Genomic DNA, 25,938 nt, shown 5'->3' with positions numbered 1-25,938 from the left:
ACTGACACTCAGTATTTGTATTTATTGTGTTTATATAGCGCTTTAATCCAAATCCACTCAGTGACTGTATGTCGGATCCAACAGAGTGTGGCGTTGAAGCTCCTCCTCTCTAGTCTTTGCTCCCCTAAAACTTGGCAGGTCCCTTTTGTTTGGACAGAGCCTCCCCCATGACTGCCAGTGGCCCTATTCCTTTTTGGTCCATCCACTTTTGTGCCTGGCAGATCAAAGAACAGGGCATTGTTATTATGCAGGACTTTCAAACAAGCAGGGTACAGCAAAATGTATTTCACACCTGCTTTCCTGAGCCTAGCTTTGGTCGCCGAAAATTGCTCTCTACTTTTCTGTACTTGGAAGTATAGTCAGGGTAGACTGCCAAGTCTGTTGACGCCCTGCATAGTATGCCCCCGAGTCTGGAGTAAGATAGGATCCTTTCCCTGTGCTTATAGTTGAGAACTTTTTTGCGATTATCAGTCTTGACGGGCGTCCGGTGGCGGTCTCCTAATTAGGGCTCTGTGTGATCTTTCAATTGTAAAGCCCTGTGTCAAGTTACCAGGTCCAATTTCCTGTAGGAACAGATTTTCGAAGTACGCTGTGGGATCCGAGCCTTCTTCAGCCTCTGGCAGGCCAACAATACGGATGTTGTTTCTGCAGGCCCTGCCTTCTGCAGATTCCACTCTGCTTTCAAGCAGTCTGACCGTATGTTGAAAAAGGTGGATATCCGCATCTGATTCTTGGATCAGCCTAGTATTTTCTTTAGTTTGCTGTTCTAAACTCGTGGTCCGCTAAGCCAGTTTCCTCCCATCCAGGCGTAAAAGCCCAACATACTACCTTACCTTCCTCTATTTGCGTGCACAGAGAAGTTTTTAAGTCAGCGATAGCCTTCAAAACCTCGTTATGCATTTCTATAGGGTCTCCTTTGTTGTCCTGGGTCAACACCATGGTCGCTGCAGACATCTGCTGCGTATTTCTGGCATAGTTGTCTAATGTTGTTTGCCCGCTTTTTGGTTTATTGGTTTTAGGAGGCATTCGGTTTGTTGTAGGCGCGGTTGTGTTCTTCCCGGGAGCGCACCTGGGCCCTAAATGCTGTTGGGGGTGTCGGGTTGTCTCCAGTGGTTGGTGGCGCGTAACGTATTGTGGACCACCTCGTTGTTTCATAAACTAATGTGCTGTGATAAAATTGCTCACCTCAGAAGTTACCCCTAGGTGAGGCGCTAATATGTACTCCTTAAGGAATGTCAATCATGTCTACAATCTGGGTTCCGACAAAGCTTTGCGTAGCCGGTGAGTTGCCGTTGGTGTATATGCACAGTTCCTCAGCTGATAAGAAATAATTTGGGAGCGCTGGTATATAAGCGTCGCCACCAAGGGAGGCTAGGGGTCTCACACGGAGTGCACTCGGCTGCACTGGGGGGGGGGGGGCTCTGCTTGTGGGAGACCAACTGCGCGCTGTCCATGCCTTGCCCAGTGCAGTCTCCTCTCACCTCAGCTCTCGACGCTTATGAGAGACTAATGTCAGTTTTAGTTTTATTTTTCTTCCCCCTTTTCCTTTTGTCCGGGCCCCTGATGGCTTCCGGATCACGCCTTTACGTTTCAGGATCCCTCACTCCAGGCAGGGGTGCCGGCTCAGCACTCTCACCTGCTGGTGTTTGGGGGCAGCTATCGCAGCCTTCCGCAGCTGTTGCTTCTGCACGCCGGACCTCCGGCACCAGTCTCAGTGTTTCACTCTTTCCCCACGACTTCCCGGCTCTGTCACAAATACGGGGCAATCACAGGCACCATCTTTGCTCGGCTCCAGCTGGCAGTCCCCAGATTTTGGGACAGTTTGTTTGGTCAATCCCTCCAGGAAGCAGATCCAAAAAGTCAGCGGCACACTCCCACAATGGTTAGGGCAGCGTCCCTGTAAAATTGGCCAGGATAAATGCAGTATACTGGTCTTTTCAGGCGAATCTCCGACAGATCAGGCGGGAGCTAACTCAGGAGATGACTTACTCCATGGCCGCCAGCCACTCCCCTCGTCAGAGCAGCATCATTATGTTTGCTGTACAGAGAATCATTCGGGGGATCTAACATTTTACAGAATAGTTTCAACCTCGTCAACATAACATACCAAGACCGGATCCCCAATTCATGGTATATTATAATAATTGGCAAGTAGGTGTGGAGGCCTAAGACTCTTCAAAAGCCGATCTGCCAAAATGTTTAACTACTTCCCCCTAGAGATAAAAATGTCTCTAACCCATATAGCATAGAGGGGATTACTTTCCCTATATAGAATGTTTATAAAGGAATCAATGTATACTTTGAATACTTACAGTTCACTTTTTGCATCTAGGCACAAAGATGTGCCAGCTTAGATCTAAGGTTGAAGTATATATATCACACATGCTCTGAAAATTGTAGATAGGAAAACGCAAATAAATTAATCTAGAGACGATTCTCAAGTGTAGTCGGTCAATAAAGCATTTACATTTAATATAGTGGTCTGCCTATTTGTAATAAAGATAGCTGTTTTAGATAAATTGATCTTTAAATTGTTCTTATGAACAAAGATTTAGGCCATCGAGGGGTTGTTGCAGACCAATTTGTGCCCTATTAGATAGGATTCTAGCTTTTGTAAATAAGAGAGCAGGTATACGGTTCTGACCAATTTATTGAGAAAAATCCTATTATTTTAGGCAAATCTGCTGCTAAATCTGATAAGTAAAAATTGAACAAGCCAGGACACAGCCTTGCCAGCCACCCACAAAAGTATAGACCTTTGGACATGTGATGATAGAAATGCGTTACTGGAAATGCGTTACGGGGACATGTTCCCTTAACCCCTGTCCTTATCCTACTAATTCCTTGGTGTGTGTTTTCTGTATGTTTTTTGCACACGAGTCCAGTTTGGATACCTGAAAGTGCAGCTATTTATCTTTACCTTTGGTGAACAGGACCCATGGGATACCCCGAGGACACACATGGGTACGGGGGCCCCTTGCTACCCTTAGTATGTGTTCTTGGGCACCTGTTTGTTGCCCCACATAGCAGGGTATGGGCTGGTGGCAGCTACATGCTGATCTTGCAGTGGCTCTGGGTCTCCTTTCTTGGGCCATCAATGGATTCCTGAAAAAGACCAGATGGCCACCGTTAGCCTCATGGCTTTCTGCCTTTCTCTCCAGTTTTTACAAAGTCCTGAGAAGCCCTGGCTCTGTTCCCCCCCAACCCCTTTACCTGATTGGATGTAGGGTAGAAGGACCATATATGGGGCTCGGGCTGGCAATTTGCTTAATTGCTTAATTCCCAGAGGCTGCTTGTTGGCATGCCCTAGGGGTGCGCCCTGACTGAATTGAGAGAGGAGGAAAATGGCACTCTGTGTTGTGGGGGTGTGGTTTTTGCTGTGTGTCACAATGCCTGTGGTTTCACCTGCACAAACCCCGTCTGAAACTTTGTGAATGTAGTGTGCGCTCTAAAAGGCTGGGCGTTGTCTCGATTACACATCCACAGTTTTGGGTGTCTGGTTTTGGGTGAATAGTCTGAATGCCTGTAAGCCTGAATGGGTGCTGCCCGAATGCACTAGTGTGCGATTGGCTGACTGAGCCTAGCTCAGGCCTGGTGAATGGGGGAATGTTCATATATCAGAGGACCACTCACTTACCTCTGTGTCAGAAGCTTGGAGTTTTCCAGGAGGCCTGTATCCTGAATCCAGCTAGAGGAAGATGTTCTGCTGCAACTCTCACCAAATCCAATGGCTGCTTTGCTGATTCAAGGACTGATCAGACAGGTCCTGGAGAGGCGACCTCTTCCCGTAGCTACGAGGGGACATCATGCAACTGCTTGGTTTCACCCGAAGTGTCCTGGAAACAAATCCTGAATGTCTGCCACCCTGCAGAGGGATCTTCGTGGGTCCTAAAAAAAGGTGACCGGATAAATTGGGACAATACAGTGGACTTCCAAGTAGCAGGCATTCTGCCCAGCATTGCAATATTTGGGAAAAAAGCTGGATACAATGTCTGCCCACACATTTGGGTCCTCCTTTAAGATTACGTTGGGCAGTTCATCAGGACCCAGGGACCTTGAGCTTTTAGATTTGTTAATCTTTGCTAGAACGTCAAAAGTAGAAAAGCCACCTACCATGAGCACAAGGAATCAGGATCAAATATAGGCCTAGTTACAGATTGCTTACCAAATGTGCCTTTAAAACGTTGATTACAGGTCGATTAATCAATGTGATTATTAAGGGAGGTAGACCGAGGGAGGTGGATATTATTGATGAACTTCCCAAAAAATAAGTTATGAGATTACAAAGCCACATTTAACATCTATTGACTTTCTTGAATGTCATTTCAACTATGATGTTTTACCCAATTTCTACATTGTTTCTTATATCTTTTGATCCAAAGGAACTTCATTTCCTGAGGATTTGGGGGGCGTGGCTACAAGGCCATGTGAGCAGACGTGCTCTTGGAGGAGCTCCTGGCGATCCTGCATTCATCCGGAGAAAAAGTGCAGTTGCACTAGCCTTGCGAAGATGGAAACGTAAGCATCAGCTTATGAATATATATGGAGCAGTCGTTGGCAATCTGGAGCCCACATAACCCAAGAAACGCCAGATAGGGGCGAGCGAAGTTCCCGGGGGACGAAGATCCGAAGGACCAAAATGGCGGTCGCCCAAGACAAAGAAGGGGAACTGGGCAGACCAGCAGAGGCACTCACTGTGTGAACGACCGTGGGGCAGGCAGAGCGGGGCGAACATACACCTTGTGGCGTGCCACTGATGCGCACATGTGCTCCGGTGGGCCCCGAGTGCGGGGAACAAGCTCCAGAGACCGCGCGAGGCGGATGGGCAGCCGGTGCTAGGACCTCGCCCGAGTCGTGGCAGGCGAAGCGGACCTCGTGGCACGAACGGCAGAAGCGCCCCGTACTTTCTGGGGTGGGTGAGGGTGAGCGGCGGGCTCTGGTCCTATGCGGATCGCCGGGAGCCGGGACTGCAGCGCTGGTATTAGCACCCGCCCACAAGCTCGTTAGCCCATATACTTGAGTTCGGTGGCGGCCCGGAGGCTGCAAGTGAAGCGCCCGGGTTGCGCCGTGGACTGTAGCAGTTGCCAGCCCAGCTGGCTGATGCTGGGCCTGCATGTAGGGCAGGACTGAGCAGCTGGACGGTGGAGTGGCCCTAGCACCCCACAGTGAGAGAAGGCGGGCGGAGCGACCCGACCATACGGGGCTGCGGAGGCGAAAGTCAGCAGGGGAGCGCCGAATGGAGGTGAATGCATGCCGGCATGTGACAACGAAAAGGAAGAGAGCGGACCGACAAGATTCTGCAGAAGGTCTCTAGTGGGTCAGTAAGGTGGGCTGCTGAAACTGAACTGCTGGCGCTCCCTCACTCAAGCTACTCTGGCGGCACCACGATAAATTGCACACTCCCCCACTCCATGGTAGAGGTGAGAGCACAATGGATAGCCGTTGAGCCCATTAGGCGGTAGGCCCAAAGTGAAGAAGGATGCTGCGGGGACAATAGGCATGGACGGACTCTTGAAGTCAAGCACCTCAAACAGTAACAGATACTCAGAGTGCTTGGGGCAGGGAAGTGTGTGCAACGAGAGGAACACAGGAGTAGCACTTGTGATGAGCTGGTGGACTTGCCTGAACCCGCAGCTACAATCAAAGTCTGGACCGGCTGGCCCACGATAAGAGCGCGCGCTAGCAAGACCGGAGCGAGGCTATATTGTTACGTGGGAGGGCACAATCCACTCCAGTAGCTAATAACTGGCTCCCAGACACCCCTTGCGCAGCCCGCCCTGGCCCCAGCGCCAACAGCAGTCTCATCCTGCTAGGGCTGGTGAGAGGGGAGGCTTGCCCACAACTCCTGGGCACGACGCCATGTCCAGCAAACGATTAGGAACGAAGAGTAAGCAGCCCAAGCTGGAAGAGTACGCCAGAACACCGCCGGGCTCTAAAGGAACCAGGAGCAAGGAGAAAATCCTTGCTGGGAGCGCAGTCACAATGGGCACCAACCAGGAGGTCCTTGCGGCTATTGCAGTTATGAAAGTAGCCTGGGAGACCAAACTGGGTCTGGCTATGACTGAACTGAAAGCGGCACTGGAGCTGAAAGTCAGGGCAGTGCAAGAGGAAGTGAACCTTCTCCGACAAGATGTCAGGTTGTTGTCAGAACGCACAGAGAACCTGGAAAAAGAGGTGGGCCCGAACACAGCGGACTGTGCAACACAAAGCAGATCTTCACGCCATAGTGCAGCCCGTGGGCAATCTAGAATGCAGGGCGGAGAAGGAGGAGGGACGTGCCCGAAGGAATAACATCCATATTGTTGGCTTGCCAGAGGGGGCCGAGGGATCTAACCCTACAGAGTTCATGGAATCCATGCTGCTGCAGGAGATAACTGGAGGAGTTTTGTCCCAGGGGTTTGCGGTGGAAAGGGCGCACAGGGCTCCAACGAGGAAGCCGCCGCCAGGCAACCCCCCCCTAGGCCCGTTATCGCCAAGATCCTCAACTATCGGGATCGAGAAAGAATCCTTGAACACTTCCGTAAGGGCGGAACGATACAAAGAGGGACATCAAATATAACCGGATTATACCTTGATGGTAAAACGTAGCCGCATGAACTTTGAGACTGTCAAAAGAAGATTGCGTGAAGCAGGCCACAAGTACATGCTGCTCTACCCGGCAAAGCTGAAGGTGTTCCATAAAAACAGAACCTTGTTTTCGAAACCCCGGAAGAAGCTATGGGGTGGCATGACGCGCAAAGCTGCCCCCAGGAGTCGGGCATCCAGATGGGAGAAGGAGAAGGCAGAGATAAGTAATCTATGGACAGGGCACCAGAGGGTGTCGCAGCCTAAGACTATGGGACTTGATTATTGCATTAAATGTAGCTTATGGGCTGGTATGATTAGGTCGGATTGGGACACAATTTGTGAGCACTGAGATTTCTACCCAGCTAGGGAGCCTCGCAGAGCTAGTCCTCATACCCCCATTTAGGGTAGTTTAGTTAGATCACCGGTAGTCCGGTGACACCCTGCCGGGTTTCTGCCCTCGACAGTTCGAGGCAGAACCAGAAGCAGGGTTGCCTGAGATCCAGGGATGGGGCTGGGCACTTGCTGGGGTTAGGGGGTGGGGGGTTGGAGGGAGGGAAAGGGCGGTGTGTGGGGATGTTGTTGTTTTGAAAAGGAAGGGGGGGGAGTTTGTTGGGGGTGGGTGGGTGACGAGCCAATATGGGAATCTATCAGGCGGGAGGGAGGGCGGAGAGGGAGGGCAGGATATCGTATCTATGGCGTCGGGGTGCCTTAGAGTGGTCACCTGGAACGTTAGGGGCCTCAATAGTTACTTGAAGCGCAATAAAGTTTTGATGTACCTGAAAAGGATGAGGGCTGACATAGCACTATTGCAGGAGACCCACCTCAGCAGGGAGAAACTGGAGGTGGTTAAGAGGAAGTGGAGGGGGAGCATAGCAGGTGCCACATACTCGGCCTACGCAAGAGGAGTTATTACGTGGGTAGCACCCCACGTACCATTCCAATTGCTTCAGTCCACAGGATATCCAGAAGGCAGACTGATCGTTGTGAGGGGGGTGCTGGGAAACCGTGAAGTGAGTATTGTAAACTTATATGCCCCCAATCAGGATACAGCGGCCTACTTTCGGACCCTGTATGGTAAGATTAGCCCCCTACTGGGTGGCGGGATTCTATGGGGAGGAGACTTTAATTGTGTACTGGACCCTAAACTGGACAGGTCAGACAAGATGATAGACAAGCCCATCCCGGCTGCAAAGGTGCTAAAGGCCCTCCTGAGAGACTTCGATCTTGTGGATGTCTGGAGGCAACTGCACCCAGCCGATAGGCAATACTCACACTACGAGGCACCACATGATCTGTACACGAGACTGGACTATGTGTTCCCCACTGCCGATCTGGTAAGCGATATGAGAGGCGCGAATATAAGGCCTCTGGTCCTGGAGTGGCAACACCAACCCCTTAGAGCGCGGATTCCGACGTGGAAGCTCAGAGCTGAGGCTCTGCAGAACTCGGGATTCCGGGAGGATTTAAGGGAGGAGATCACAGAGTATTTTGAGATTAACACTGGTAGTGTTAGATCAATGGGAACTGTGTGGGAGGCATTTAAAGTGGTGGTGCGGGGTATGGCTATGTCAAAATCGGGAAGGCTCCAGGGGGACATAGAACGAGAGCTGCGGGAAACGTAGGAAGAGTTGGAAGACATTATGCGTAGGGGAGGCACCACCAAGGAAGACGGGGTCAGGATGAGACAGCTTCAACAAGCTAGTTGTGAACACTGGGACAGGTTATGTAAATTAAAGCTACAAGAAATACTGGGAGAAGCAGCATGCAGTGGGAGACAAACCTGGAAGGTTGCTGGTCTGGCTATATAAAAGCGAGGCACCAAGGCCCGCTATCAGGGAAATCACTGGAAAGGGAGGTCGGATCCTGGACACCCAGGAGGGAGTGAATGACTAGTTCCTCAGATACTACAAATGGCTCTATGAGGACCCAGGCGCAGCTAGGGACCGCGAAATCCGAGACGCGCTGGAGGACATGGGCCTGCCTACCTTAGACGACTGAGAACGGGCAGATCTGGACGCCCCGAACACAACAGAGGAGCTTGAGTTAGTGATTCGACACCTGCTCACTTGTAAGGCTCCGGGGCCAGACGGGCTCCCGAGCGCATTCTATAAAACCTATAAACAGGAGCCGTTACCCCCGTTGCTGGCTATGTTTAATGAGTCGTATGAGCAAGACAGGTCGCCAGAGTCCTTACGCGAGGCAGTGATTATTCCGCTCTTAAAGCCAGGTAAGCCGAGCACAGACTGTGGGTCATACAGACCCCTGTCGATGCTCAACCAAGACAGCAAAATCCTTACAGCAGTGCTGGCAAACAGGCTTAAGCGTGTTATCAGCAAACTGATACACCCGGACCAAACAGGCTATGTCCCTGGTAGGAATATAACTAATAATCATAGGAGACTGCATCACAATCGATCAGACAGAGGAGGACCCAGGTGAGCTGGCGATCATCTCACTTGACGCGGTCAAAGCTTTTGACTCAGTAAGATGGCCCTGGCTGTTGGCGACTTTAGAGGCCAATGGAATGGGCCCAGGGTATCTAAGGTGGGTTAATATGGTATACAGCTCCCCAATAGCTAGGGTTAAAACGGGTGCCATGATCTCAGACAAGTGGCAACTTAGCAGGGGCACCAGACAGGGCTGCCCCTGGTCACCTTTGCTGTATATATTAGCGTTGGGGCCATTGGCTGTCTGTCTTAGACAACAATACAGAGAAAATGGGATATGCACCGCAGGCGGTCTGCACCTCATTTCATTATATGCCGACGATATACTCATGTACCTGCGCTTCCCAGAAGAGAATACACAATACATCCTGGAGGTGAGGGAATGATATGCCGTCCTCTCCGGCATAGTAGTAAAACCCCAGAAATCTAGTATGTGTCCCCTAGGGAGATAGACTCGTTCCACCAGGGGGTATGCCGGTATTGCCAATACCCTGGCAAACCAAGTCGTTTAGATACCTTGGTATTGACATATACCATACGATGGGAGAAGAACAAAAACACAACACGGTGAAGGCAGTTGAAGGTATCAAAAATAGCATGGGTTTCTGGTCCAGACTGCCCCTGGCCATGATGGGGAGAGCAGCTCTAATCAAGATGGTATTCCTGCCCAGACTGTTACACTTTTTCGTAAATATCCTGCATGTGATCCCTAGGCGTTTCTTCGCTAGCCTCCACAGCTTGTGCAGGGGCTTCATATGACATAACTCCAGGAACAGGGTCTCTCTTTGGAAATTACAGAACTCGTGTGACAGAGGGGGGGGGAACCTGCCAAACCTTGAGTTATATTACATAGCGGGGCAATTGCAATACGTGGCCAGATGGCTGTCTGAGGAAGAAACAGCGGAAACTAGGCTACTGTGTATGGAACCGGCTCCCTATTTCCTTAGAGAGGTGGTGTGGCTGCCTAAGCCTAAGGTACTAGAGATGGCGGGGCTGTTGGTGCTTGGCTGGGAGGTTTGGCATAGAGCATGGTGGGTGGTGGGATACCCGGCTCCGTTTTCCATGCAGGTGCCGTTGGCGGCGCTATGCAGAGAGGACCCCCAATTGATACAAGGGGTAGATACTGGGAACCCATGGGCCTGGCCACTTTGGGAGACATATGGCACGATGGGGAGGCGTTGGAATTCCAGAAATTGATGGAGGACACTGGGGTGCATAGGGGCAACATATAACCCACTCCAGAATCGTTAAGCGGGTGCGAGAGAAATGGCCGGCGATGGTGCTCACGGAACACACCCGGATGCCACCATGGAGATGATATATGACATCTCGGAGGGTGGGCACGAGATATCTTGCATATACGAGCTACTCGGGGCCAAGGTGGGGAAGAAATTGCCCCAATTGAGACAGCTTTGGGAGGAAGAGGTGGGAGAGCCTATGTCGGATGGGTTATGGGATAGAGCCCAGAGATATCATAAGAAAGTGTCCCGAAACGCGAGGGTCCAACAAATCCAATTATATGTCACACATAGGGCATATCTGACCCCCAGTAAGATTGCTAGGTTTGGGAGCCAGATGATCCAGAGATGACCCAGGTGCGGGGAGGAGGAAGCCGGGATGTTACACATGTTCTGGGCTTGTCCGGAGGTGGGCAGGTTTTGGGCTGAACTGAAAATACGCTTGGCTGAAAAAGGTATTAAGCTGGAGGTGGAGTCGGCCTGGACATGCATGCTAGGAGGTTTCCCTAGGCCGCGTCATCTGAGGCACATTAGCAAGATGAAGGACCTGACATACATCCTGGCCAAAAGAAGGATTTCAATGTGCTGGAAGGCCGCTCACATGCCCAGGATAGAGTTGTGGTGGGCTGACCTCTTGAAATGGGCCGAGGCTGAAACGGCTGTCTGGTACGAAGCGTTAGCAGGGGAGGCGAGGAGGAGGAAGGACCCCTAATCGAATGGAGGCAATTCGTGGCCACCATGGTTACAGTGAGGATGATATGGATGAGCGGAGGACCCGCCTGAGGACATTCAGGTTGATGATATGGACATTATGGCTCAAGTTGGGGAGGCGGGAGGGAGCGGGACTGAAGGACAGAGTTTGTAATGATATTTTCTTAGACATAGATACGGAAGTCCTAATTATTGTAATGTTTGGTGTGTTGTTATAAAAAAAAAATGTTTTTAAAAAAAAAGAAATTCCTGAGGATTTGAAGACTCAGAATTGAATAGATTTCCAGAGCGCCATTTTTCTTCTTTCCACCTCCCAATCATAAACAGGAGTCCTAGTGAAATGCGGTGTACCCATGCGTATAGAATCATCCAATAAAAGAGAAGAAGACTCCTTTGTAATGCCAAGAAAGGTTATCACATCCATGTAACCTGTAACCTCCAAAGAGTTCAGAAGAACAGTTAATAAGAATTAAGCACAGGGGACGCTGACCAGGATACACAAGTGTTTTGATTGTGGATGGCTAGACCTGTAGAGCCCCCAGAAAGAGATTGAAAATTAAAAGGGAGTTGGAAAGAGGAGACAAGCATGGTCGCAGATGTCTGTAAAAGTCATAGCTAATGAATAATTGAAAGAGTAATAATTCAGAAACAAAGATGAAGTCAAGTGTAGTTGAAGTAATTAAAGTCTTCCGATTTCTCCAAGTATGATGGCCCACGGTGTCCCCCTTATATTGTGGTTTAATTTGTGCAGGCTGCAGTGACACATAATCTCAGCCCAGCGAATGTGCCTTACATTAGAACAAGAATCTTCAAAAATCATTGTCTGGGGGACATCGGAATAAACCATGTCTAGGCAATAACTAAAATAGGTGCAAATCCAAAGACACAATGCCAGCCCTCAATAGTGAAAGGAGGATAGCTCAGTGGCAAAGGGCAGATCTTGGAAGACCACGCTGAGCAACACTGGTTTGAATCCCAGATCCACACTTAAAGTCGGCCTTCAGCGGGTGATAAATACCTGCGCTTGCACGATCCAAATGTACAAGGCCTAGTAGGATCGTTCATGGGTGACAAAAGATGGCCGGCACTACTGAACATAGTACTTGAGTATATAACACGAAAGGTTGGCTGTAAGTGGCTGGTGTAAGCTTGCGACTGGCTCAGTACTTGGAAAGCAGGTCTGCAGCAAAGATGAACAATACCAGCCCAGATACTGTACTATAACGACGCTATAGTAGCAACTACGCCCCGGGCCGAGACAGTAAGAATACAGACGTGAATCGTAGTGGGCAGTGAGAAACTGGTACCCCATGCGAAAGAGGAGCACTATCATGAAGACTGTAGCGCAGACAACGAGGAGAGGCATCCCTCAATGGTCGCCGTATGAAGGGCGGGTGGTGCAACTTTACAAACGATTCGGAAGAGGACGTCACGCACCAGCAAAGTGCAGTGATTGATGCCAGGAATTCACTGGTGCCTGCATCAGCCACCGTGACCCCGAACATCGAAGCTAGGAGGCAGTAGCGGAAAGGAAAAACCAAGGAGTCCTGCTGGAGCCGAGAGACGAAGCTTTGCATCTACGTTTGACCCGGCAAACACGTTGCGGGATACATTGTAATGAAGTCCGACTTCATGGACGTGAAATTCGATTTTGCGAGCGCTGAAAAAAACAGTCAGAGTTACATCAAAGCGGCTGGGTGCAGGCTGGCCGCATGTCAACAACAGAAAACACGGCCTGCTGTGATACAAGGGCTGAGAAAGTGAAGGAGTCCACGTTTGTAAACGCGACCGTGCTGAAAGAGAATGGGCCTACAAACTATAGATACTCTCTAGCTAAACTGACAAGAGGGATACAAAGGCACGAAAGTGGGCCCAGTGGCATAGTGGGGGACAAAGAAGACAGACATAGTTGGTCACCAAGTAACCAATGCCACGACAAATCACATAGATGCTAAAAGAACACAGCCGCAAGCAGTCCAGCATTGCAGGAAACAGTAAGGCGCAGAGCCTAACAAGCGCCAGTAAAGCAGAAGGCAATCAGATAAGATATTTTGCTGAAGGCTTTCATTGCGATCCGGCGAAGCATAAAGAACGGCCATGGACCAGTGTATGAGGTTCACACTGTGGTCCAGCCCGTGAGCCGCCTACAGCGCAAATAGTAGCATGTGTGACAATTTATTGGAAGGATCCATCGCAGCTCGGCCCATGAGGTGGAGCGTGGCCTAATACATAATTAAGTGCAGCTAAGCAGCCAACTGCGGTTTCTCCTGGGATTCGGCCCGAACTGTCGGCCATTTGCATCTGCGTGGACACGCAGGGAAACAATTTCCATTGTGGCACAACCAAGGCTCGCAAAGGGGGATAAGTGCAGAGAGCATAGCCATGAAGTTGCTTCGAGTACGGACACAGCAGCTTCAGAGGATGTTAAACTCATGACTGTGGCAAAACGAACTGGAGGACCCCAACATCTAAGCTAGATCGTATAAGGCAGGTGCACGTTGTGGACTAGCATAAAAGACTAGAACCAGCAAGAGTGAGACGCAAGAGGCTACAATGGCAGAAGTTAGATAGACACATCACAATTGGGAGCAGCGCGTCTATTGGGAAACGGGACACAGATGCGCCCTGCGGCACTAGTGCAGAAGGTCATAACTCAAGCATTGCTTCAAAGGCTGGAGGAAACAGGAACAAGCCGGATATGCACATGAGCCCAGAGAGGACAGGTTGAACTGATCATTGCTGGGAACAGGGGTTACAGATCCAACAGGGCCATCATATAGCAAGAACAGCCCTAAGCAGTCATAAGTAGCTGGAAAGAGTGGGAGACATAAGCGCAAGCATTGCTCAAGGACAAAGGCTGCATCGGCACGCAGCGACGTCGGGACAAGAGGCTACTACAGCACTAGTACAGCATATCAAGCAACAGGGGGACAACACCACCCGTGGAAACGAGGATCCGTCTGTTGTAGAGCCGTCTAGTTGTGGTGGAGCACTAAGTGAACAAGGCGACACTGTAAAGAACAGGTCCCTGTTGCAGAAGTGTAACCATGGCATCCAAAACCCAGAAAAGCAAGGCTAAGCAACTCACGTTGGATACTTTCTCTAAGTCCACTACGGCGGCAGAAAACACTGGTTCAAAGACACCTCAAGGTGAGCTGATGCTCGAGACAGGAGATCAACAAATCCTTGCAGCCATAGCAACCTTGAAGGAATCTCGAGACTAAAATTGACGCCATCGGAAAAGGCAGTTATGGAAAATTCAAGCGGCCTTAAGGACACCTCAGAAGAAGTCAGGGTACTGAACAACAATTGAAAGTGAAGTGGGGTTCCTAATTGGTAGTGCGCTCAGGTCCTCACACATAAAATGGAAAGAAAAAGAAGGTGTTTGAGAATGGGAGAGTGGCAGCAGTGCAGAAGGGAAGGGTGGGTACCCCTGCCCACCTACTGCTTGAAACTATGAAAACGTTGCCTAAACCACTCTAGACTCCCCCGTGGAATAGTTAAGCATGAAAAATGTTGACTCCTAAATACGGTTTGTTGGTGGGCAATGTCAAATTATATTTGTCAATGTTGTTATAAAGCACAAAAAAATAACACTTTGTAGGTGGACAAACAGTACAATTAGGAGTGCAATCGAATAGTGCATGCCCAGAGGTGGACTCCTTTCTGGGTTGAAACACATGTCGGCATATGGCACATTTACAATACAGGCACTCATCCATATAGGCCCCATTCTGTTTTTTGTCATGATTCCTTGATTCAACCTTGATAAGAACAACCCATGGTTGTGGTACATGTATTGATTTTTTAAAATCTCTGACTATATTATTACACACTGGGTCAGTAGGGAACAAATTGTCCACCTACAAAGTGTTATTTTCTTTTGCTTTATAACAATATTGACAAATAAAATTTGGCATTGCCCACCAACAAACCGTATTTAGGAGTCAACATTTTTCATGCTCAACTATTCCACGGTGGAGTCTAGAGCGGTTTAGGGAACATTTTCATATTTACTGCAACAACAAGTGTGTAATCTGGAAGACAGAGCTGAAGATGCCAAAGCTAGGCGCAATAACGTACAAATTATTGTGCTCCCGGAAGTTGAGGAAGGGGTAAACCCAACAAATTACATTGAGACCCTGCTACAGCAAGAAATCGGCCCAAGCGCCCTCAGCCAAGTCTTCACAGTCGAAAGAGCACATAGATCACAGATCATGAAACACCACCTGGGGCCCAACTGAGGCCAATAATTGCCCAGATACTAAACTACTGGATAGGGAGAAGATCCTTGAATACTTCCACAAAGGAGGGACGATCCAACGAGCATCCGCCACGATAACTGCATATCCGGATTACACCCTACAAGCGCAGAAGCAACGGATGAACTACATAGCAGTTAAAAGGAGATTGAGAGGATCTGATTTGAAGTACATGCTGCTATATCCAGTCAGGCTGAAGGTGATTGACAAAGGTTGTGCCATTTCTTTTCGAGAGCCCAGAGGATGCAGACAAATGGATGGACATGCAGAATCTGCCAACTGGTACAGAAGCTGGTCAGAGTAGCGACAAGTAGTTATTTTCAATAGATGATGACAGCTACAGGTAGCAGAGGTCTGTAAATAGGAAGTGAAGCAACAAGAAGGCCCTCCTGATGAGAGCTTCACGAAGACAAGATTGCAAACGCAGGAGCCCAGGATGTGGTGCTTATTTAAGAGCACACCGCAGAGGAGCGCCCTACCTCTAAGATCGGATTTGTTTGTTCGGGTACTAGCAGTTAAATATCCGCCCACTGCGCCCACGCAACAGGACAATACCGTGGAACAAGGGCGAGAAGTGGAGATGCACGAGCACAAGGTATTGAGCTGGGCAATTGTTGGGAGGGTAAGGGAGTTGGGGTAGTTAGTTAGATATTAGCCTGTGTGTCCACACTGTATATACAAAACTTGAACACTGACCTGCCGATATGCGTCAGAAGCTTTAAGAGCGATGGTGGAACTTAGAATTGTATCCTGGAATGTCAGGGGCCTTAACAGTTATATCAAACGTAATAGAATGATGACTTACCTAAGGTGGCAGAGAATTGATATCACACTCCTGCAGGAGACTCGCCTCACAAAAGAGAGAGACAGACTGCACTTGCCAAGAAATGGAGAGGCATGACACTAGGTTCGCCATACTCTGCTTATGCTAGGGGTAACTAATATGGGTGGCACCGGCGATACCTTTAAGGGTGCTTGAGACTTTCCAAGATAAAGAGGGCAGAATGTTTGTGTTGCGAGGTTGGGTTGAACATAGGGAATTTTGTATAATAAATACATACACACCAAACCAAGAGACTGCAGCTTACTTTGCACGTTTTATCCATTAATTAGTCCACACAGAGATGGCACATTGATATGGGGACGGGACTTTAATTGTACGCTTAACCCTATACTGGACAGGTCGGACCATGATTTCACGCACCCTGCCCAATCGGCCAAAGCCCTACACTCACTGTTGCAAGCATTCAAGCTCTCAGACATATGGTAGTCTTTGCACCCGCAGGCCCGAGGATACTCACATTATGCAGCTCCACAGGACTTGCACACTAGATTAGATTATATTTTTATTTTTACAGGAGAGGACACCTTGGGGGAATTTGGGGAGGCGGAATATAAAGCACAAGTGTTATCAGATCATGCCCCCGCTGGTGGTTACGTGGCGATTGCCTCCCACCCCTCCCCCCTGCCCAAGAGCACATATCCCGACATGGAGACTGAGGAGTGAGTCCCAGAAAGACGAAGCATTCCGGGAACAGTTAAAAGAAAGGGCACAAGATTATTTTGCGTACAATACAGGAAGTGTTTGAGTCAGCAAGCACGTTATGGGAAGCCTTCAAGGTGGTGATTGGAGGGACTGCAATCGCCAAGGCGAACAGGGTTCAGGCCGCAGTAGAGAATGACTTGCATAAGGCGGAAATCAAACTAGAAGCCATAAACGGTCAGAGCGATCTCCTGAGCAGGAGTGCCTGTGGGGCTGTTGCCCTGCAGCAGGAATGCTTAGTACACTGCAATAGATTAGGTAAATTGAGTTATAGGAAATATCTGGAACGGTAGCACGATGAAGGAGATAAACCCGGGCACTTGCTAGTCTAGTAGAATAAAAGCGAGACGGAGCGGAGCATGATTCGAGCAATAACGGGAAAGAACGGAGTGATTTGTGAGACGCAACAAGATATAAACAAATGTTTTATTGAGTTCTATAAGCTGTTATATGAGGAGACATCAAAAACCGGGAGTCAGAGATAGAAGAGGCTTGAGTTGATAGATCTCCCAAAGCTAGACGCAGATCAAGCAGACAGCCCCATAACACACACCATTAGAGGGCTGCCGTCGGGGAAAGCTCCAGGAGCGGATTGACTACCTAACGAGTTCTATAAAGAATTTATGGCACAATTTACACCACCATTATTGGAAATGCTGAATGAATCTCTAGATAAAAGAATTTTGCCGCTGTCATTAAGAGAGTCAATTATAGTCCCATTACTGAAGCCTAACAAACCAGATACCAAATGTGGCTCTCACAGACCCCTATCGCTGCTTAATCAAGATGGGAAGATACTGATGGCTCTTATGGCGAACAGGTTGAAGCCAGTAATTCACAAACTCATACACTCTGATCAGTCAAGTTACGTCCCAAACAGGAATATCACATGCAATCTAAGACAATTGCACCACGTGATCGATCAAAACCAAGATAGCGCCCAGCTCCTGGCAGTAACTTTGCTGGATGCAGTAAAAGCCTTTGATTCGGTCAGGTGGCCATGGCTACTAGCGGTGCTGAAATGTTTTGGTATTGGCCCGACATATATTAAATGGGTTAAGCTAATATAAAGTAACCCGGGGGCTAGAGTTAAGACAGGCAACACAATAGCTGAACAATGGGAGTTAAGCAAGGGCACCAGACAGGGCTGTCCTTCGTCTCCTATGTTATTTATATTGGCCTTAGAGCCGTTAGCGGTATACTTACGGAAAGAATTTCATGAGGCTGGCATCAGAATACGGGGCAACACACATCTCATCTCCCTGTATGCAGACGATATGCTTCTTTACAAACAACAACTGGGGATTAATTTACAGGACATAGTGGAAGTGTTTAAGCGCTACACGGATCTCTCTGGGATTACGATAAATGCACAGAAGTCAAGCTTATTCGCCCGAGCAGGGTACAGGGGAAGACCCTGGGGGGTGTTACCAGTGCTACCGATTAAATGAGAAGTGGACATTTTTCTCAATCCTAAAGTGGAACATATGCAGAACACAGTGACAAAAATAGAGAACTCCATGAAATTGTGGGCAACGCTGCAGCTATTGTTGATGGGGAGGGCCACGTTGTTGAAGATGGTAGTGCTTCCGAGGTTGCGTCATTATTTCACCAATGTCCCATACAATATACCCAGAGATTTTAAGACGCTGAACACAACTTGTCGGAGTTTCCTATGGCACAATTCGAGGTGTAGATTATTGATGGAGAAATTGCAGAGAACATACGAACAGGGTGGGATAAAAGTGCTGGATTTTGAGGAGTATTTTGTGGCGTGCCAGTTACAGTTTGCCACATACACGCAATATGATGAACAGACCCAAGATACAGAGTTACTACAAACGGCATGCACCCCTTTCTTGTTGAAGGAGATGGTGAGGACCACGGTACCACAGGACTCCAAGCGCCCCCTGTTGCTGAAGCTAGACATGACAATGTGGCATAGGTCCTGCCAAATCCTAGGCAAAGACGCACCCTATTGACCCCAGATCCCATTGGTGACACTTCGGAGTGAGGATTTGCAATGTAGGCTAAATGTCAGGAAATATTGGGATCCAAGAGGGGTGGTGACAATGGGTGATATATTTAAGGAAGGACGACCGAAGACCTTTAACGAGGTCAGTGCGGAATTAGGAGTATGCGTAGGGCAACATATAACCCACTCCTCACTTCTACATAGACGGAAATTGCCAGGAACAGAGGGAGTATTGGTAGAAGACGAGACAACAGAAACATTCTAGGATATCTCAGAAGGGGGACATGCAGTATCTAGACTATATGAGATTCTGATGGCGAAGTCAGATAGCAATTTAATACAGCTTAGGCCCTGTTGGGAAGTGGATTTTCAAGAGCAGCTGCCAGATGACGAAAGTGTCCAGAAACGCGAAACTACAATTGATCCAATTATATGTTACTCTCACAGCATATTTAACTCTGCAGAAAATTGCAAAATTTACTAAGGCGGTGGAACAAGCTTGTACGAAATGTGGCGTGATATACATGTTTTGGGCTTGCGCGGAAATACGCCTATTTTGGGATGGCGTGGTCCAGAGCCTAGCCAGGATCGGCCTATCAGTAGATTCGGTCTCCCTCAAGGCGTGCCTGCTAGGTATCTTCCCAAGACCAAAGCAGATGAGACACGTTAGTAAATTGAGAGATTTATGATACATCTTGGCGAAACACAGGATAGCAATGGGGTGGAAGACACGTATAGGCGTGTGGTTGAGAGACCTCCAGAAATGGTCACTGGCAGAAACCGCTGTGTGGCAAGAAGCATCCCGTCATGGTCAAGAGGAGCAGAACACACATTTTATGGCCTGAAAACATATGATACAAGAACTGATGCCCCCTACACATGAATACACACAGACTCACATCCATGCATCATCACAAACAAAGGTATAGAGTGGTGGGGAGGAGTTCAAGCAGGCCAATACATACCATCGATTGACATCACAAGTGGAACAGGCTGTGGGGGGGGGGGGGGTGTTGGGAGCGTAGAATAGATGTACAATGTGATCATCACTAATGTCATTTACAATTTTTGTATGTTATTCTGTTTGAAAACCAATAAAAACACATTTTACAAAAAGACATTTTAAAAAAGTGCTTTGAGAGCGATTACAGCACTTTTATAACACACCCTCCTCAACATAACATTTAATAGCTCCCAAATTCCCCTAAGAGGATTGGCCAACAGCAAAGTCACCAACTCAACTGAGTTGGGCAATTTATCAGAAGAAGATTAACATCGCAATTGGTTTGAAGAAGGAAAAATGTCAAAACACAAACTCAAAAAAGTCTGTTTCTTGGAGGATAAGATTGCAGATAAGTTTAGTTTGCAGTTGAACCTTGAATCAGAACAGTTGCCCTCGATGAGGTCAACTAAGTGAACATCAGGAGGAGGCAATATGGGTATTTGGGCAAAGAGTGAAAGTAGGGTAGTTCTATTCTTATCAGGTAATAATATATCCCTATATATATGGTTGCTGTATATAATGTTGCTGGGAAAAGGTTGTGGCGACTCTATATATATATAGGGATAGGGGCAGCGAGGGTTGCGGGGGTGTCCCCCGCATGTTCCATGTAATAATGTCCCCACAAGAAACAGCCATTATTCTGCGATTTTTTTGCATGGCAATATTTTTGAGGGGACATTATTACATGGAAACTTATATTCAGGAGAAGATCCCGAGAGTCCTTAAAAATGCATCCAGAGCCCACCTGATGTAAATCCGAACTAGGTTGCTGTTTTTTAAAGGAGCATTGGAATCCAAATCTCGCTAGACATGGGGAGCTTGCTGAGAGACAAGCAAGGTCGATTGAATTCTTGGAAATAATACTGAACAGAAGGGGGGTAATTTTACATGGTTTAAAACGGGCATGACTTTAGATGGCAACACGGCAGCACTCAAATGATTCTCTGATACTACTCAGGCTCATCCTTAAGATGTCCCAAAAGAATGGTATCTTCAATTATAACCATAGAACTATCAGATGGTTTTAGCCAAACCACTGCAGAAACTATATCTCTGGGAGCTTGAATCTGGCATGTTGGTCAATTAAAGGTTATTGGAATAACTGGGAAATCCCCAAGACTGTACAGTCAATGAGGGAACAAGTCACCAAGATAGGAGTCCCAACAACACCAAAAATGTGACTAATCCTGGGACCTTGCTTACCAAGGAGGAAACGAGGCCTGCCTCCTTCCTTTCTTGTTGTACTGAATGTAATGATCTTAAACTTGCCCTTTTGAACACACGTTCCCTAGTCATGCATGCAGTGGAGGTTGCGGACTTGATTATTACACAGGATCTATATAGCCATGTCTCAGTGAGGCAAACTATAATGGACACTTCTAATCATGCATCTTTGTTAACTACTCCTACCGGATTTAATATTCCGAGTGCAGGGAGCAGGGTTTCCTGCCTTTATTGTAAGAGATTAGTTAAACCTCCACGTCCTTGATACTAGCCAATTGATAATCATTGATAATACCACAGTCAGTCTCTTGGCATTATATAGGCCTCCAGGAAGAGTCCCTTCTTATGAGGAACAACTATTGGCTTGGTTAGGGAATTTATTAAAATCTACAACACATATGGTTGTTCTTGGCAATTTTAATCTCTGGGGACATCATTCTGACCAGGAAGCCTCTATACTTCTCTCTTCCCTCCAGGCTATGCGGCTTATTCAGCACATTGACCGTCCCACTCATAGGGAAGGCAATGTTCTTGATTGGGTATTAACACATAACCTTTTGTTCTCCTCTCCAGTCATTACACCCTGTCCCTGGACAGATCATCATTTGATATCCTTTGCTCTATATTTTCCTGCAATTTGCAGTAAGGCAATACTAACCCAAGATTAGAATTAAGGGTGAGAAACTTTAGAAGGCCACTCCTGAGGCTTTTGCCAATCTTGTAATACCCATCCTGGCTAACACGTCTATCTATTGATACTAATGTTTTAGTTCATCAATTTAATGAGATAATATCCAACGCCATTGACATACTGGCTCCCATACAGGTTAAGGGTGTTAACAGCAAAGTTAGATACAAGACTTGGTTTAATGTTGACGTAATCAGGCTTCGTAAAATTAAGAGACTGCGAAAGGTATTGGAGGAAAGATCCTTGCCAGGAAACCTCGACCACATATCGGCTTGCATCAGCAAGCTATAGAGATGTTATCCTCTGAGCCAAACGCAAAAACTATAATTCCAAGATTGCAGGCACCAAGTTCAAGTCAGAGGGAACATTTCTCCATTCTTAAAAGAATTGGAAGGTAAAAAATGTGGTATTATTGGTAAAAGGAGTGATTTCCCGAATTTAAACATTCAGAATGCATTTTCCAGGAACATTGAGCAACACCAATCGACTATTAAGGCTTGTTAAATTGGATTACAGGGTACTCCCAACCTTTATCTACAGGATTGTAGCACCCCTAGTAATGATAGCCCCCTACAACTTAAGTTCAACAAGTTATGGAAGAGAAGATTACTAATATTGTGACGGAACTGAAAGCATCTTAATGAGCTGGTGAGATATGTCCTGCAACTATTAAGGGTTTGATCATATGTTTTGGTTGATTAATTACCAGTACTGTTAATTCATCTTTTCTGTCCTCAACTTTTCTATCATGTTTAAAGGACATCTTAAGGAGGCACTTGATCTTGAAGCTGCAGGTAACTTTCCGCCAATTACGAACATTTTCTTTTAAATATCTTGGACAGGAATGCGTACCTGGAGTACATTGATAGTAACTATCTGCTCCAAAATCAACAATCAGGATTTGGAGCCAAGCACAGATCCGAGACCGCTGTGCTTGATTTAAGGACAAATCTGGTTGAGATTGTTGATAGTGGCCCGATTGCTACGCTCATGCTCCTTGACTACTCGCAGCATTCAATCTCGTCTATCAATCCTTGCTGCTTAAGAGGCTAGGTGAGATTGCCAACTGCTCTGAGACTGCTACGTCCAGGATAGGCTCTTTCCTTGGTCCTCGGACTGCAAGGATGTTGGTTGGTGATTTTAAGGCACCACCTGAGACACTGTGCTGTGGTGTGATGTGCCACAGGGAGCCTGCCTCTCTCCAACACTTTCAAAATTAACGCCCGTCCACTTTTTGATCTGTTGTAGTGTTGCAGTTAAATACACAACTAAGCAGATAACACAGCTAATTTTCAAGGTGACGAGGAATTACGATCTTGATACATCCAACATCAACCACACATCTGTGCTGATCCAAACATGTATGGCCATTAATGCATGCCCATTAATTCTCTTGCACTTTAAACAAAACAGAGTTGCTGATTGTGGGCTCTGCTCAAAGTTTGAGAATATTGGATGCAAAATGCGGGCAGTTTAAGATTGCTGGCTGCTCCATCCCACTTGTGTCCTCTGTGAAAACACTAGGAGTTATGAGGAACCTGAGGGCATCCTCACTTCTTTTCCCCCAGCATCCTCTGTTCAGGAGGCCAGGGAAAGGCCATTGCTTTTGGATCCTGACCCTGGGGGTGGATATGCAAGGGAGGATCACCTGGGTAGAGGAAACTTGGGGAGTGGGGAAGAGGACGTCCTTCGGTGAGACATGGTATCCCCTATTGCCTTTTCAAAATTAACCTTCTGCCCCAACAGACTTTATAGGTTACCAGCATTTCCCCTTTTCTTCCTTACAAAAGGTCCCTCAGAAATACAATTTTTATACTGGGATGAGGAAGAGACCAGCTAGGAGGACACAACCTCATTTGTGTGAGATAAACATTTATCAACCTCATTCTTAATGCAAACACATATCAGCCTCCTCTTGTTAATGCAGACAAATATCAGCCAAACAGGAAGAAGAATACAAAAGAACATAGGGGGGTGTGGCCAACTGCCGTGTAGAAAGGACGTGCTCTCCGCAAGCTCCTGCGATCTCACCATGATACGCTGTGAAACTATGCTTTATTGAAGATCAAAATGTCTGAAAATTCGCTAGAACCATTGCTGAGGTCATTGTGAGGCTCCGTCCTGAGTTTTGCAGCCCGTAGTGCCCTAGAGGGTGCATGGCACCGTGAGATGCAGAGCGGCTGAGACGATCGGAAAATGTCAGCTGCATCTTGATGGACTGACATAAGGAATCAACCCGGATTGCTGTGCTGGGTGCCTGTGAGACTGGGCAAGCAGAGGGGCGAAGCGTGACTGGGTTGCACACTCAGGCACTTGGCAGGTGTGTGCTAGCGCCGAATCATGGTAGCTGATGAGGGGACGCCTGGCTGTGCTGCCTGAAACTGGCGGACCTCGGGCTCCGTGGAGGGACCGCGGCTTGAGGACGCCAGGCGAGCAGAGCTTGGCTGAGACGTGCTGGGGCCTGACCGCTGGGCGTGGAGCCGGGGGTGCAGCGAGGAGCCCGGAGAGAGCGGTGCCTGGAGCAAAGTGAACGGTGACCAGGCCCCCGGGAGAAGTAGCAGAGATGCCGCGACCTTGGAGCTCGAGCTGCGTGAGCAGAGGAGGCTTGGCTGAGCCGCCGCCGTAAGGTGAGGAGCTGGTGGGGAGGAGAGGCCTGGCCGTACCATTGCTCCCCTACGCCTCGAGCAGGCTCTTCCTCCGCTGGTCTCGCCGCAGCGCTGATGAGGTGGGGTCTTTTGCGCCTGGGCCGCGGCGGGCCGATAATCCCTATCTGGGGAACCCTCATGGTGAAACTACTGGGTGCATACACCGGCAGAGCGGGAACGGCGTTCCGAACTTAGAGGGTGAGAAGGCGGTGTGTGAACTGCTACAGGAGCCAGCGCTCTCACCCTCACAGTACTGAAAACACATATTGGCCTACCGGAACTGAGTCTATATCTAGAGGGGAGCAGTGCAGCTCAGAGACACCTAAAGCGGGCACTGAGGCACTGGTGGACCAACACTCCCTGGGCAGGAAAGGGTGCCTATATGCCATAAGTGACCACCCACCCCAACATTATTTAAATAAAGCATTTGACACCTGCAGCGCTTGGAACCGACGCATGTGAAGTTGTGGCCAGTCCATAGCAGGGTGGTATCCACGGGCATAACACGGCTGGCTACTGTGATACGCATGACATGGTGCGGGGACGCCCCATGGAGTGGATGAACCCATGCCAACACTGAAGTGAGATTCAAAGCAGCACTGTATAACCACACTGCACATGCAGCCCAACCTAGCAAAGTGATTATAAACGACACCCAGTGCCCCAGAACGTATAGGGTGTCATTGCGCATGCCGTAACTGCGGCAGCGCCCACGACGAGTGTGAGGAGACGATCCCGCCTACCGGCTGCGCTTGCTGTGGACGCACAACGCCACCCGGAGCCTATCGAGCCCCTAACCCCCGGTGTTATGTCCTCAAAGGGGGCGAGAGCCAAACAAAAGCCGTCCACTATGGAAACCTTTGTGGCCGGAGGTCCAGCAAGACCTGAAGTCGCCACCAAAAGCCCTGTAGAGGTGCTGCCCCCGACTCCTGATATTGCGGCTGAACCAGGCAACTCACAGATCCTAAAGGCTATCAGGATGCTACCGACAACCTTGGAGAGCAAAATTGATGCTGTGGCCATATACTTGGGCCTATTGCGACAAGATGTCTGCAACATCGCCGGACGGACGGATATGCTGGAAACCCAGGTTCGTGAAAACACAGAAACCAAAACACAAGTTTTGAAACAGGTCCATGAACTGGCACAAAAGGTGAAGCACTTAGAAGATAGGGCTGACGAAGCTGAAGGACGGGCACGCCGCAATAATATTAGGATCCTTGGCCTGCCCGAGGGAACTGAGGGAACCGACCCCACAAACTACGTTGAGAACCATTAATAACGGATGGAATCCTTATTCACGCACAGCGAGATTGATGCTTTACTGGAGCCACGCCAGGGATAACCTGCTCTCAACTGAGAACAGACAATAGCTGACCTTTCAACCCCTGGAAGTTATCTGGGTAGAGTTAACCCGCCCGTACGGCACCAGGAGACTCATAGGGGGTCAAATGGAGCAGAAACGGGGAAGTCATAACGGGGGGAACCCCGCTGGACAAGTTTCGTTACACGGGAGTTTAATGTTGGGAGACAGAGAGCAACTGGGAGTTGGGAAAAGGTTTGAGGGGACAAAAATGAATAGAACTGGACCACCTTCGCCAAATCTGGACGGAATGCCACCAGATGCTTCACCCA

At 48.4% G+C, this 25,938-nt stretch overlaps 1 protein-coding gene across 3 annotated transcripts in view; it reads right to left on the bottom strand.

The window, feature by feature from the left end:
- Positions 1–25,938, bottom strand: part of ZRANB3 (zinc finger RANBP2-type containing 3) — a 2,038,675-nt gene that overhangs the window by 1,996,120 nt on the left and 16,617 nt on the right. The window contains exon 1 of one of the 3 annotated variants that reach the window (XM_069616554.1): positions 3,638–3,760. The exons of the other annotated variants lie outside the window; for them this stretch is intronic. The gene's annotated coding sequence lies outside the window, so the exon portion shown is untranslated. Of the gene's footprint in view, positions 1–3,637; positions 3,761–25,938 lie in introns of those variants that run through there. 3 annotated transcript variants of the gene reach the window in all.

Source organism: Ambystoma mexicanum, chromosome 9 (genome assembly GCF_040938575.1).
Source record: "Ambystoma mexicanum isolate Mex_15411 chromosome 9, UKY_AmexF1_1, whole genome shotgun sequence".
Classification (NCBI taxonomy): domain Eukaryota; kingdom Metazoa; phylum Chordata; class Amphibia; order Caudata; family Ambystomatidae; genus Ambystoma; species Ambystoma mexicanum.
This window is presented reverse-complemented; position numbering and strand designations above follow the sequence as displayed.